Genomic DNA, 15402 nt, shown 5'->3' with positions numbered 1-15402 from the left:
ATATATATATATATATATATATATATATATATATGAACTATTAGAAACTATGTAACTACAATTTTACTGTATAAGATTATAAATAAATATTGAGACATTGTATTACATTTTGATACAACATTGTAATTACAGTTTTTCCTTAGCCACTCCCTAAACCAAATCTTCTGTCTCTCTCAAATATCTCCAGGAACGCCCTATTTAGGAAAGACCTTTTTCTATCCTTCAAAACCTCAGAGAACTGCCTGTTCTTCTGTCCACATTCCATGACGTCACTGTGAGTTGGTCGTTTCACCTGTCTCTGTCCATCAGTTTCAGCCATTTTCCTTTTTAGAGAATCACAGTTCTGACTGAGAATTAACTCATTCTGTGGAGAGATGGATCTTTGCACTGGCTGATATGGCTTATAACATATATGAAATCTTCTGCGTATTTGATAGAGTTCACTATAGGGATGACTCAGTCTAGGAGAGTTTGATATTGGCTTTTGGTAAGATTTTACCTTTCTTGGTTTTATAAATATAGCTTGATTTATTTTCTTTTCACGATTCTCATGTTTTCTAACAAAATCCAGCATCTGCGCACATTCAAATAATGAATTTTTTTGTGATGCCATAACTTGGGAAACTGAATTTAGGAATTTGAATTTTTGTACAAAAGTTGTTATCATATGTTGTACTTTTCCATTTTTGATGAGAGCTTTGTACAACCGTTCAAATATGGACATGAATGTATATGTACATTCCTTCCTACCAATCCTTAGTTTCTGCAGATCTTCTATGTTGGGAAAATCCTTTGTGACACAATAAATCAAATATCTTAATCTGTCCGAATCATTTTCCCATCCATTAGGAGAGTCATTTTCACAGGGCATTAAATGTAAACGTCTGGACAATGTCACAGGAATCCATATTTTAAATAATTGATTCCTCTCCTCATTGGATAAATCAAACTTATCAGAGAAGCTCTCAAATGTCTCTGAATTTCTACAGGCATGGATTTTGACATCATATTTTGGCATGATTTTGTATAATTTCAGCAAATTTTTCCTCATTTTAACTTGGAGTTGAGCCTGGGTAATTCCAGAATTCTCTGATATTTTTAGTGGCTCTTGTACGTCCGTTCCTCCTACGTCACTCACGTCTCCTCCCACATCACCTAGTATATCGGTTTCTAGTATGTCAGTCATGTCTCCTCCCATGTCAGGTTTCTGTATGTCCGTCTCTTGATCAGACCCAAGGTCACCTTCAGTTACAGACACGTGTCTTACTTCTTGTTCATTTTCCACATTACAGTCAGAATCAGTATCACCGTCTGACACTTCTACACTATTTTCCTGCTTAGAAATCTCTAACACAAGACTATGAAAAAAATCTACCAAATGTAGAATATTTCTCAATTTCTGTTTGTCTCTATTTACCAATTTAGAAGTTAACTGTAAATTCTGCAATTCACATTCTTTGTATAAACTGAGCCACAAAACGTCTATGTCATCTCCTACATTAACTTTGAAATTAATATTACTTTGTTTAGCAAAAGAAGAAATTATATCCATATTTTGCTTACCTTAAGATTCCTTGGCTTCTCTTTATCAGCACGTCCTGTCTTCAGTTCGTCTGATTCTTTTCCTGTGTGATTCTGTTCCTTGTTAGTACCTCTGCTTCCTGTCTTTCCTCAGTCTGTAGGTCCTTTCTGCTTCTCGTGACAAACTAGTGAATTTACTGACACGTGAACAACAGCTGTTGAGGTCGTCAGGACTTTCCCCTTGTTCACGGAAGAAATTCACTTACTTAATTTAAAAAACAAAAAAACAGGACTGGCTGGCTCACCATTGTAAAATAATACTCTTCCTGTATTATTTTTTTCTACTGAGGACTTCTCAAAGTATCAATATCACGATATTCTTATAAAAAAATGTATCTATTTATTCTTGGATTGTCCATTAAAAAGAATCAGATTGCAGCAGGTACATACAATAATTAGTTATAAAGTAATTGTCCATTTGTCCATAATTAGCTTAACTGTTGAGATTCACCCATCTTTCCTTGGATCCTGGCTGGTAAATCATGTCTTTGTCCAGCATGTGTCCAGGCCTACATGTCATCTGCTTCTCAGCATGAAGATACTGTGTCTTGTGGGGTGGGCAGAGCAAGAGAGCACCCCGTTTCTGTACCATGGGCTTTTATAGCCAGTCGTATGGACACCTGTTCTACATATGGTAGTGAACCAAAAATACACACACAAATAGCGCATGTCAACTAGACACGATGGCTGAGGCATAGAACTCAGAAAAATGATTATCGAATAACATTCCAAATGAATTTCCATAATTAACCATTTAACAGAGACCGCCTGGGAATGCCAGGTGCTGTAGGCTTTTGCTTTTTCCTTCCTTCCACCAGCAGGGGGCACTCTCTTATATGCCTTTTTTCCATTCCCTTTCACAAGTGCACACATTCATTCTCTTTTCTTTTTTTCATTTGCTTTCTCTCTTGCGCTATTTCATCTCTGCAAAATACCAGCATCCTTCTGATCACCGTGGGCCCCCAGCATTGTTGCTTATTTACTTTTAATACTAGGCTCCTTTTCACCAGGACCAGCGTCTCCCGGGTGGCTGGAGGCAACCACCGGTAACCCCAAGTAGAAGACCTTTGCAGGCAACACGACCCTCCCCCCTGAAGAGCAGCTCAAAGTCACTGGCAACCATCTCACCCTCTTCCTTCATTCACCCCTGGACGTCTCGCTCTGTCCCCAAGTTACGGGTCCAGCTTGCTCTTTCTGTCACATTACCACGATGAAGGGTTTAGCCTGCAGGAAACCCAGCGCCGAGACATTTTTGAAGACACCTAATGCGGCGGGTGAATCACTGCTAAACAAACCACACCTGTAGGGACGGCACAGCCTTTGCATGGACCCTTCGGAGCCCGCCCCGTCACGGCCAGATTGCTCGCCACCAAGCGATCCTGAGAAAGACTGGCCGGGCGATGGATCAAACAGCATCTACTGGCCATACCACCTTGGATACGCCTGATCTCGTCTGATCTCGGAAGCAAAGCAGGGCTGGGCTCGGACAGTACTTGGATGGGAGACCTCCTGGGAACACCGGGTGCTGTAGACCATTTTGATAACGTTTTGCCCTACTGCCCAGCTCGGCTAGCATGGAACGGCGCCTTGCCGGACACCGACCTTAAGTAACTTAGATGATGGAAGCCCCAAGGCCTCTGAGCCAGTTGGCAGCTAAGTACGCTACCCCGCCGCCTTCACGCAGGCCTGACACCGAGTTCCTTGTCACGGCTAGGAGTGCTTATTGACTCCGCAGCTCGCTGTGTGGAAATGATGGCGTTAAAAGCACCCGGGGACGTGAAGGGGCCAGGCTTTCAGCAGGTGCCCAGGGAAGGTTTTGGATGCCGGCCGCCTAGCGAGGGCCAGCAGAAGTAACATGTTTCTCTGCAAAGAAGCTTGTGTAACCAAGCCAGATGGCTGCCAAAGAGCTAACCTCAGTGCAAGGAAGGCAAGGAAGGTGTGGAAGGAATAGGGGAGGGGGGGGTGATTCCTGCTAGGGCCCTGAAATCATAAAACAGGCAAGAGAGTCTGACGCATGGTGACGGAGAGGTTGTAGGGGCAGATAGGGGGTGTTGTCACGTGCGAGCACGTGTGCATGCTGGCTTGTGTGTGAGAGTGCGCTTCCTAGGTGTGGCGTGCTGCAGACAGTCAAAGGGATTGTTCCCTTTCATTAAAAGTTAATCCCCGGCTGCAGCCTATTAGAAAGCAACTAACCGCGCTCTACTCACCCTACCCGGGTCTACCTGCTCCCGGCCTGTGGCATTGGCCATGAAGCTGACGTTCCGTCGACAGTGCTGCAGCCGATCAGTGAGCTCAGCGGCTCTGAGTGGGACGTTGAGTCTACAAGACCTTTTAAGAATCATAGAATCATAGAATCATAGAATGGTAGAGTTGGAAGGGACCTCCTGGGTCATCTGGTCCAACCCCCTGCTCAAAGCAGGATTCACTAGATCATCTCAGACAGATGTCTGTCCAGCCTCTGTTTGAAGACGTCCATTGAAGGGGAACTCACCACCTCTTGTGGCAGCCTGTTCCACTCATTAATCACCCTGTCAAAAAGTTTTTTCTAATATTTAATCTGTGTCTCCTCCCATTTAGTTTCATCCCATTGCTTCTAGTCTTTCCTTGTGCAAATGAGAATAAAGATGATCCTTCTACAATGTGACAGCCCTTGACATATTTGTAGACAGCTATTAAGTCTCCTCTCAGTCTTCTTTTTTGCAAGCTAAACATTCCCAAATCCTGCAACAGTTCCTCATAGGACATGGTTTGCAGACCAGTCACCATTCTGGTCGCTCTTCTCTGAACTTGCTCCAGTTTGTCTCTGTCTTTTTTAAAATATGGTGCCCAAAACTGTACACAGTATTCCAGATGAGGTCTGACCAAAGAGGAGTAAAGACCGATAATGACTTCACGTGATCTAGACTGTATGCTTCTGTTAATACATCCCAGAATAGTATTTGCCTTTTTTGCTGCTGCATCACACTGTTGACTCATGTTCAGTTTATGATTTATTAGTATACCTAAGTCTTTTTCACATGTACTGTTGCTTAGCTCTATTCCTCCCATTCTGTATATGCTTTTTTCATTTTTATTGCCCAGATGTAGTACTTTGCATTTTTCCCTGTTAAAAACCATTCTGTTGGTTGCTGCCCACTGCTCCAGTTTATTTAGGTCTTTTTGAATCCTCTCTCTCTCTTCTCTAGTATTAGCTATCCCTCCTAGCTTTGTGTCATCAGCAAATTTAATCAGTTTACCCTCAATTCCTTCATCTAAATCATTGATAAAGATGTTGAACAATACAGGTCCCAGGACGGAGCCCTGTGGTACCCCACTTGAGACATTCATCCAGCTGGATGTGAAGCCATTTACAACCACCCTTTGAGTCCGATCACTAAGCCAGTTATGAATCCACCTAACAGTTGCCTGGTCCATTGCATACTTGGTCATTTTTTCAATAAGGATGGTGTGAGATACTTTGTCAAATGCTTTGCTGAAGTCAAGATATACTATATCTACAGCATTTCCCTGATCCACCCAGTCAGTGATTCTGTCATAGAAGGAAATTAAGTTAGTCTGACATGACTTGTTAGTTACAAACCCATGCTGACTCTGGTTAATCACTTCATTCTTATCCATGTACTTACATACATGTTGTTTAATAATTTTTTCAAAGATCTTTCCTGGTATAGAAGTCAGACTCACCGGCCTATAGTTCCCTGGGTCCACCTTCTTCCCCTTTTTGAAGATAGGAACAACATTTGCTCTTCTCCAGTCTTCTGGGACTTCTCCTGTTCTCCAAGAATTTTCAAAGATTATGGAGAGTGGTTCTAAAATTTCTTCTATGATCTCCTTCAGTACTCTGGGGTGTAATTCATCTGGACCTGGAGTCTTGAACTTATTTATGTTAGCTAAATATTCCCTCACAATCTTTCTGTTTACAGATAACTTGGATTCCTCTATTCCTTTAAAAGGACAGTGAAGATCAGTTGATGTTACATTTTCTTTCTGAGAGAAAACAGATGCAAAATAGGAATTAAAAAGTTCGGCCTTCTCAACATCCTCTCTTACCATTTCTCCATTTTCATCCTGTAAAAATCCCATAGCATCTTTGACTTTTCTTTTACTTTTGACATACCCCCAAAACCTTTTTTATTGCTTTTGACATCTCTTGCAAGCCTTAATTCATTGTCAGCTTTAGCTAACCTGATACATGCCCTGCAGGATCTGCAGACTGCATTATAATCTTCTTTAGATATGCCTCCCTCTTTCCATTTAATAAACATTTCTTTCTTTCTTTTTAGCAAGTGTTTAAGTTCTGTGTTCATCCATCCTGGTTTCCTTAAATGCTTCCCATTCTTCCTACTTTTCGGGATTGTTAACGATTGTGCTTTGAGAATCTCATTTTTAAAAATTTCCCATCCTTCCTGGACATTTTTGTCCTCAAGGACATCCAGCCATTGGATCCCTCCTGTTCTCTTTCTGAGTCTCTTAAAATCTGCCTTTCTAAAATCTAACCTTGAAGTTTGAGTCTTCACATGTCTTCCTCCTCTAGTTATCCAAAATTCTATAATAGCATGATCGCTGCCTCCTAGGGTCCCAGCCACCTTTACCTCCTCAACCATTTCCTCCCTGTTTATAAGGATTAGATCCAAAGTAGCAGATCCCCTTGTTTTCTCCCCTACCTTTTGGAAGATAAAGTTGTCAGCAAGAGAGGATAAGAATTTGCTTGACCTGTTAGTTTTACTTGAGAGAGATTCCCAACAAATGTCTGGATAGTTGAAATCTCCCATGACCACTACGTCATATTTTTTGGAGAACTTGGTCATTTGATACATAAAGAGTTCATCCATATCTTCAGCTTGCCCAGGTGGCCTGTAGTAAATGCCTACAATGGTGTCCTTTCCGTTGTTCTCTCCTTGTATTCTTACCCAAACAGTTTCCACAGAACTCCCAGTCTCTGAAGCTTCAATCTCTGTGCAGATATACGCTTTTCTAACATACAATGCAACACCTCCTCCTCGTTTATCAAGTCTGTTTCTTGCAAATAAGTTGTATCCTTTTAGCCTTTTATTCCAATCATGTGTATCGTCCCACCAAGTTTCAGTGATTCCAATGACATCATATTCCTTTTCCTGCATTAGTAGTTCCAATTCTCCTTGTTTGTTGCCCATGCTATGTGCATTTGTATAAAAACATTTTAGTTTGTGATTGGTTTCTCTTCCTCCCATATTTTTATTATTTAAATTGTTTTGTCTTTGTTCTTCTTTTCCACTTCCAGTAGCAGAGATCTCAATAGTATTTGTCAGCTGTATGGCTTTTTCTGGCCTTTTGCTTCCCTTCCCACATTGTTCTAGTTTAAAGCTCTTCTGATGAGTGTAGCAAGGTGACTTCCAAATACATGTTTTCCAGTCTTCGCAAGGTGCACCCCATCTCTAGCAAGTAGTCCATCGTATAGGTAATTCATTCCGTGATCCAGAAATCCAAATCCTTGTTGACGGCACCATCGACGTAGCCAGTTGTTTACCTGTAGAATCTTATTCCACCTCATTGTTCCATGGCCATCCACTGGGAGGATGGATGAGAAGACCACCTGCGCTCCCAATTCTTTAACTTTCTTGCCTAAGTCTTCAAAGTCACTGCAGATGGTTTCCAGGTCCTTTCTTGCGGTGTCATTTGTCCCCACATGTATTAGCAGGAATGGGTAGTGATCTGTAGGTCTGAAGAGTCTTGATATCCTGTCAGACACATCTTTAATTTTTGCTCCTGGAAGACAGCACATTTCTCTTGAGGTTATGTCTGGTCTGCAGATAGCGGCCTCTGTTCCTCTTAACAGGGAATCCCCCATGACCACCACTCTCCGTTTTTTCTTCACAACATTCTTCTTTCTCCATCCAGGAGGATTCTGAGGGCTTACAAGGTTATTCATTGCTGGCAAAGTCTTATTTTGCTGTATTTCTTCATGGTTCTCCTGCGTGAGAGCCTGGTACTGGTTCCTGAGCAGTATGGGTGCTGACTGCCTCTCGATCCTCCTGCTTCTGTGGGTCACATGCTTCCATTCCTCTGTTTCGTCAGGTGCAGTTCGAATTTCTTCTCTTTCTGAATCATGAAGAGATAATTCTGCTCTGTCTAAGAACTCTTCACCTTCCTTAATGATTTTCAAGGTAGTTAACCTCTCTTCTAGATTTCGCAACTTTTCCTCCAACAGGGACACAAGCTTGCATTTCTGGCATGTGAAGTTTGGCTTTTCCACTGGCAAGTCTGTGAACATGTAGCAGGATATGCAGCTCACCAAATGGGTCCTGGACTCTTCCATGTTCTTATTGTTAATGTTCTGAAAACAGTGAAAAAAGCTTAAAAAAAAAAAGCTTCAAAATGCCGGCGCGCGGTTTACCGATGTCCTCTTTTCAGCTCCAACAGCCAAAATCCAGTGTTCTTTGAGCTCGCGGAGACTCTTCACTTACCCCAAAATGCAGTAGGAATATGCAAATTATCTCCTCAGGACTCCTCCCCTGGTTTACCGATGTCCTCTTTTCAGCTCCAACAGCCAAAATCCAGTGTTCTTTGAGCTCGCGGAGACTCTTCACTTACCCAAAAATGCAGTGGGAATATGCAAATTATCTCCTCAGGACTCCTCCCCTGGTTTACCGATGTCCTCTTTTCAGCTCCAACAGCCAAAATCCAGTGTTCTTTGAGCTCGCGGAGACTCTTCACTTACCCCAAAATGCAGTGGGAATATGCAAATTATCTCCTCAGGACTCCAGCAAAAAAATAGGAAGCCAGCAAAAAAATTGAAGAAAAGGGAAAGCACAAAAGGACCTGGTCTTGCTGAGCACTGGAAAGGGCAGCCGGCAGCCAGACGTCAAAGTAGAAAAGCAGCAAGTGAGAGGCTTGTCTCTGCCTACGGCCACACCACCCTGAACACAACCGATCTCGTCTGATCTTGGAAATTCAGCAGGGATGGGCCTGGTTATTACTTGGATGGGAGACTGCCTGGGAATACCAGGTGCTATAGGCTTTTGCTTTTTCCTTCCTTCCACCAGCAGGGGGCACTCTCTTCTATGCCTTTTTTCCATTCCCTTTCACAAGTGCACACATTCATTCTCTTTTCTTTTTTTCATTTGCTTTCTCTCTTGCGCTATTTCATCTCTGCAAAATACCAGCATCCTTCTGATCACCGTGGGCCTCCAGCATTGTTGCTTCTTTACTTTTAATACTAGGCTCCTTTTCACCAGGACCAGCGTCTCCCGCGTGGCTGGAGGCAACCACCGGTAACCCCAAGCAGAAGACCTTTGCAGGAAACACGACCCTCCCCCCTGAACAGCAGCTCAAAGTCACTGGCAACCATTTACCCTCTTCCTTCATTCACCCCTGGACGTCTCGCTCCGCCCCCACGTTACGGGTCCAGCTTGCTCTTTCTGTCACATTACCGCGATGAAGGGTTTAGCCTGCAGGAGACCCTGCGCCGAGCCATTTTTGAAGACACCTGATGCGGCGGGTGAATCACTGCTAAAGAAACCACACCTGTAGGGACGGCACAGCCTTTGCATGGACCCTTCGGAGCCCGCCCCGTCACGGCCAGATTGCTCGCCACCAAGCGATCCTGAGAAAGGCTGGCCGGGCGATGGATCGAGCAGCGTCTACTGGCCATACCACCTTGGATATGCCTGATCTCGTCTGATCTCGGAAGCAAAGCAGGGATGGGCTCGGACAGTACTTGAATGGGATACCTCCTGGGAACACCGGGTGCTGTAGACCATTTTGATGACGTTTTGCCCTACTGCCCAGCTCGGCTAGCATGGAACGGTGCCTTGCCGGACACCGACCTTAAGTAACTTAGATGATGGAGGCCCCAAGGCCTCTGAGCCAGTTGGCAGCTAAGTACGCTAGCCCGCCGCCTTCACGCAGGTCTGACACCGAGCTCCTTGCCACGGCTAGGAGTGCTTATTGACTCCGCAGCTCGCCGTGTGGAAATGATGGCGTTAAAAGCACCCGGGGCCGTGAAGGGGCCAGGCTTTCAGCAGGTGCCCAGGGAAGGTTTTGGATGCCGGCCGCCTAGCGAGGGCCAGCAGAAGTAACATGTTTCTCTGCAAAGAAGCTTGTGTAACCAAGCCAGACGGATGACAAAGAGCTAACCTCAGTGCAAGGAAGGCAAGGAAGGAATTGGGGAGGGGGGGGTGATTCCTGCTAGGGCCCTGAAATCATAAAACAGGCTGGAGATTCTGACGCATGGTGACGGAGAGGTTGTAGGGGCAGATAGGGGGTGTTGTCACGTGCGAGCACGTGTGCATGCTGGCTTGTGTGTGACAGTGCACTTCCTAAGTGTGGCGCGCTGCAGACAGTCAAAGGGATTGTTCCCTTTCATTAAAAGTTAATCCCCGGCTGCAGGCTATTAGAAAGCAACTAACCGCGCTCTGCTCACCCTACCCGGGTTTACCGGTGAGTCTCGCCTCTGCTCCCGGCCTGTGGTATTGGCCGTGAAGCTGACGTTCCGTCGACAGCGCTGCAGCCGATCAGTGAGCTCAGCGGCTCTGAGTGGGGCGTTGTGTCTAGAGATGAGCGTTGTTCTACTCGAACTGTTCGCCAATCTCAAATTCGAGCTGTTTTGGGCGGTGTTCGAGCCGTTCGGCGAACTCGCACAATTTGAGAAAAATTCGGCTGTTCGAGGTTATGTTCGATAACTGTTCGTGCACCAAAATCAGAACTGGATTTTTTCTCAGTAATGATGAAAATTAATGTTAATACGCAGTTTGAGTGTACAGCGGGGTGGGGGGAGGGGCAGGGGATGGATCTCTGCAGTAACAATGAAGATCTCCATTTTTTTTTCTCTTTCCCGCATTTGCAGTGGGGAAGTGCAATCTGTCAGCCTATCAGCAGCGCACACACGGAGCGAAGTGCTTTTATTCACACAAGGAAGAGCATGTGTCATTGGCAGTGTATGTCACATGTCCTTGCCCTATAAGACCAAGCCATTTTCCCCGTCGCCACCATTTTCTCACTGCTGCAGCTGCGTGTTAGACGGCACTGCTGTTGCTGTGTGCACTATACCTTGTTAATTTCAAGCCAATTTTCGCACAAATCTACAGATAGCTTGGGAGTAGGGAATAGTTGTGATTGCAGTCCTTTTAAGGACTAGGTTACAGCATTTCCTACGACTTTTATCAGGCAGGTCTGTGCTCTTAAATAGATAGATTGTGGGAGTAAAGACTAATTGTAATTGGAGTCCTTTTCAGGACTAGGTTACATCAGTTCCTATCAGTTTTTGCCAGGCAGGTCTGTGCCAGTGCTGTGCAAGTTTTTTTCACAGCATTTGGCTGAATCTAGCAAAGCTAATCCTTTTTGGCCTATTGCAGAGTGTGTTAGTCAGTGGAGTAGCCTATCTGTGTTGCAAGATATACCACCTGTGTATAGAATACCAATTTTTTTACTGCACCTAGTGAAGTAAAATCTTTTGGGCATAGCATCATTCTATTAGTCCATCTATACTGACCTCCATCAGGTTGCATATTGAATATAATTTTTTTCTGCATCTAGCTCTGAAAAAATATTGGGCTTCTAGCTGTGTGTGGGACTTGTTGTATTAATCCATCTATACAGACCTCCATCAGGTTGCAAACTGAATATATTTTTTTCTGCATCTACCTCTGAAAAAATATTGGGCTTCTAGCTGTGTGTGGGACTTGTTCTATTAATCCATCTATACAGACCTCCATCAGGTTGCAAACTGAATATATTTTTTTCTGCATCTACCTCTGAAAAAATATTGGGCTTCTAGCTGTGTGTGGGACTTGTTCTATTAATCCATCTATACAGACCTCCATCAGGTTGCAAACTGAATATATTTTATTCTGCATCTACCTCTGAAAAAATATTGGGCTTCTAGCTGTGTGTGGGACTTGTTGTATTAGTCCATCTATACTGACCTCCATCAGGTTGCAAACTGAATACATTTTTTTCTGCATCTACCTCTGAAAAAATATTGGGCTTCTAGCTGTGTGTGGGACTTGTTCTATTAATCCATCTATACAGACCTCCATCAGGTTACAAACTGAATATATTTTTTTCTGCATCTACCTCTGAAAAAATATTGGGCTTCTAGCTGTGTGTGGGACTTGTTCTATTAATCCATCTATACAGACCTCCATCAGGTTGCAAACTGAATATAATTTTTTTCTGCATCTACCTCTGAAAAAATATTTGGGCTTCTAGCTTTGTGTGGGACTTGTTCTATTAGTCCATCTATACTGACCTCCATAAGGTTGCAAACTGAATATAATTTTTTTCTGCATCTACATCTGAAAAAATATTTGGCCTTCTAGCTGTGTGTGGGACTTGTTCTATTAGTCCATCTATACTGACCTCCATCAGGTTGCAAATTGAATATAATATTTTTCTGCATCTAGCTCTGAAAAAATGTTTGGCCTTCTAGCAGTGTGTGGGACTTGTTCTATTAGTCCATCTATACTGACCTCCATCAGGTTGCAAACTGAATATAATTTTTTTCTGCATCTACCTCTGAAAAAATATTTGGGCTTCTAGCTGTGTGTGGGACTTGTTCTATTAGTCCATCTATACTGACCTCCATAAGGTTGCAAACTGAATATAATTTTTTACTGCATCTACCTCTGAAAAAATATTTGGCCTTCTAGCTGTGTGTGGGACTTGTTCTATTAGTCCATCTATACTGACCTCCATCAGGTTGCAAATTGAATATAATATTTTTCTGCATCTAGCTCTGAAAAAATGTTTGGCCTTCTAGCAGTGTGTGGGACTTGTTCTATTAGTCCATCTATACTGACCTCCATCAGGTTGCAAACTGAATATATTTTTTTCTGCATCTACCTCTGAAAAAATATTGGGCTTCTAGCTGTGTGTGGGACTTGTTCTATTAATCCATCTATACAGACCTCCATCAGGTTGCAAACTGAATATATTTTTTTCTGCATCTACCTCTGAAAAAATATTGGGCTTCTAGCTGTGTGTGGGACTTGTTCTATTAATCCATCTATACAGACCTCCATCAGGTTGCAAACTGAATATAATTTTTTTCTGCATCTACCTCTGAAAAAATATTTGGGCTTCTAGCTGTGTGTGGGACTTGTTCTATTAGTCCATCTATACTGACCTCCATAAGGTTGCAAACTGAATATAATTTTTTTCTGCATCTACCTCTGAAAAAATATTTGGCCTTCTAGCTGTGTGTGGGACTTGTTCTATTATTCCATCTATACTGACCTCCATCAGGTTGCAAATTGAATATAATATTTTTCTGCATCTAGCTCTGAAAAAATGTTTGGCCTTCTAGCAGTGTGTGGGACTTGTTCTATTAGTCCATCTATACTGACCTCCATCAGGTTGCAAACTGAATATATTTTTTTCTGCATCTACCTCTGAAAAAATATTGGGCTTCTAGCTGTGTGTGGGACTTGTTCTATTAATCCATCTATACAGACCTCCATCAGGTTGCAAACTGAATAAATTTTTTTCTGCATCTACCTCTGAAAAAATATTGGGCTTCTAGCTGTGTGTGGGACTTGTTCTATTAATCCATCTATACAGACCTCCATCAGGTTGCAAACTGAATATATTTTTTTCTGCACCTACCTCTGAAAAAATATTGGGCTTCTAGCTGTGTGTGTGGGACTTGTTCTATTAATCCATCTATACAGACCTCCATCAGGTTGCAAACTGAATATAATTTTTTTCTGCATCTACCTCTCAAAAAATATTTGGGCTTCTAGCTGTGTGTGGGACTTGTTCTATTAGTCCATCTATACTGACCTCCATATGGTTGCAAACTGAATATAATTTTTTTCTGCATCTAGCACTGAAAAAATATTTGGCCTTCTAGCAGTGTGTGGGACTTGTTCTATTAGTCATCTATACTGACCTCCATCAGGTTGCAAATTCAAAATAATTTTTTGTCTGCATCTACCTCTGAAAAAATATTTGGCCTTCTAGCAGTGTGTGGGACTTGTTCTATTAGTCCATCTATACTGACCTCCATCAGTTTGCAAACTGAATATAATTTTTTTCTGCATCTAACTCTGAAAAAATATTTGGCCTTCTAGCAGTGTGTGGGTCTCATTGTATTAGGCCATCTATACCAAGCTCCACCAGCTTTTCAATTAATAATAATTTTTCGCTGCATCTAGCCCTGAAAATAATTTTTCTTCCCAATAGTGGTAGCAATAGAAATATGGGGCGCGCTCCTGGCTTACAAAAATATACGCTTCATAACAAAAAACACCAGCTTAGCGCACTGCATTAATAAGATGGCATTATCGTCTCTCCCAGTGCTAGGCCTACTACCCAGGCTAGCATTCCTGTGCCTAAAACACAATGTATGGGTCCGCGCTAGCCACTATGCTGAGGGGTCTAAAGCTGCTGCTAACGCTTTATAACAATTCAATTGGCAGATTTTCACAGAGCTCTTCCACAATGCCCACCCATCGGGACAACAGTTGCCCACCTTCCCTATGGGATCTAGTGGCGAATAGTTGATGCCATTAATCAGAGCGTCAGTTGCCCCATCGACGTGGCAAGCATACGTTAAGGCATGGGAAGAGTGGACACGACTAGTAGCAGGCAGACGGGTTGACCAATGTGAACAAGCCAGATCACAAGTCACCATAGAATTTCTCCACCAGCTAATGATGAGGGGCATATCAGGGGCGTCAGCGCAGCGGTGTCTGACCGGAGTAGCATTTCACTTCCAACTACTGAATTGGGGAGATGTGACAAAGATTCATCATCAGACAATTCATAAAAGGGTGGAAAAGGGGTCAGCCAAGTCAGGAGTGTAGACGTCCCGTCCCGTGTCACTAAAACTGATTTCTCACATCATATCCCTAACATCATTAACATGACACTCACAATTTGAAGCAACACTACTGTCTACTGCATTTGTGATCACCTTCTTCGGGGCGCTATGCATAAGCGAATTAGTCCCCCAATCCAAAATTAGCACCAGTGGAGGCTTATTACACCAGGACGTAGTCATAGGCAATAATGCAATACGTCTACGCATACACAAATCGAAAATGGTTCCAGCGGGCAGGGGCACTTGGGTACTTCTACAACCCACAAACGGTACACTGAGTCGGGTAACAATAGTAAAACCATATCTAACCATCAGATCACAAAGTAATTTGTTCCTATCACACATTGATGGGACGCCATTATCAAGATACCAGTTCCAAGCTATATTTAATAAATGCATAACATCGGCAGGGAACCACCCCAAAGATTACGGGACACACTCATTCCGCATAGGCGCGGCCACAGAAGCAGCAAGAGCAGGACTGTCAGAAACGGAAGTACAGAGGATAGAGAGATGGTGATCCACGTGTTTGGCAAGATACATAAGACCGGACTTGTTATCCTAACGTGGTTTGTTTCTTTTACAGGTGATGCTAAGCCAACAGTGTGGGTGATAGGCCACTCGTATATATATTGGGCAGATTAAAGGGCGAAAGTCCGCCCAGGCGGGAGGAAATTAGAGTTTCATAACACATATTTCAACTGGAGAGGTATTAGAGGCCTGCTATGTCCACAGGTACTAATGGAGGTAATCAAGGTAGGGAGAGAGGCAAGATGTCTGGTCATCTTAGTTATACAGGCGGGGGGAAACAACCTAGGTCATCACAAGAGTGCATAACTAATGGCAATAATGAAACTAGACACTGAGCGCTTCAGAGAATTTTTCACAAAACTAGCTATAGTATGGTCAGAGATTGTGCCGATAGCGGTACGGCAAGGTGCGCGAGACATCACGGCCATCGAACGGACAAGGCGGGTAATAAATATTCGGATGGCAAAATTTAGAAGAGACAGAGGCGG

At 43.2% G+C, this 15402-nt stretch overlaps 3 pseudogenes; all 3 read left to right on the top strand.

Moving 5' to 3' along the window:
- Positions 1-2995: 2995 nt before the first annotated feature.
- On the top strand, positions 2996-3115 carry LOC141267521 (5S ribosomal RNA; annotated as a pseudogene).
- A 5344-nt stretch (positions 3116-8459) lies between these two features.
- On the top strand, positions 8460-8578 carry LOC141268799 (5S ribosomal RNA; annotated as a pseudogene).
- Positions 8579-9198: 620 nt separating this feature from the next.
- On the top strand, positions 9199-9318 carry LOC141268179 (5S ribosomal RNA; annotated as a pseudogene).
- The last annotated feature ends 6084 nt before the right edge of the window (positions 9319-15402 follow it).

This window comes from Phyllobates terribilis, unplaced genomic scaffold (genome assembly GCF_046119375.1).
Source record: "Phyllobates terribilis strain yellow unplaced genomic scaffold, ASM4611937v1 Scaffold_4__5_contigs__length_816908805, whole genome shotgun sequence".
NCBI lineage: Eukaryota > Metazoa > Chordata > Amphibia > Anura > Dendrobatidae > Phyllobates > Phyllobates terribilis.
The sequence above is the reverse complement of the archived record's forward strand: the minus strand, read 5'-3'. Positions and strand labels throughout refer to the sequence as shown.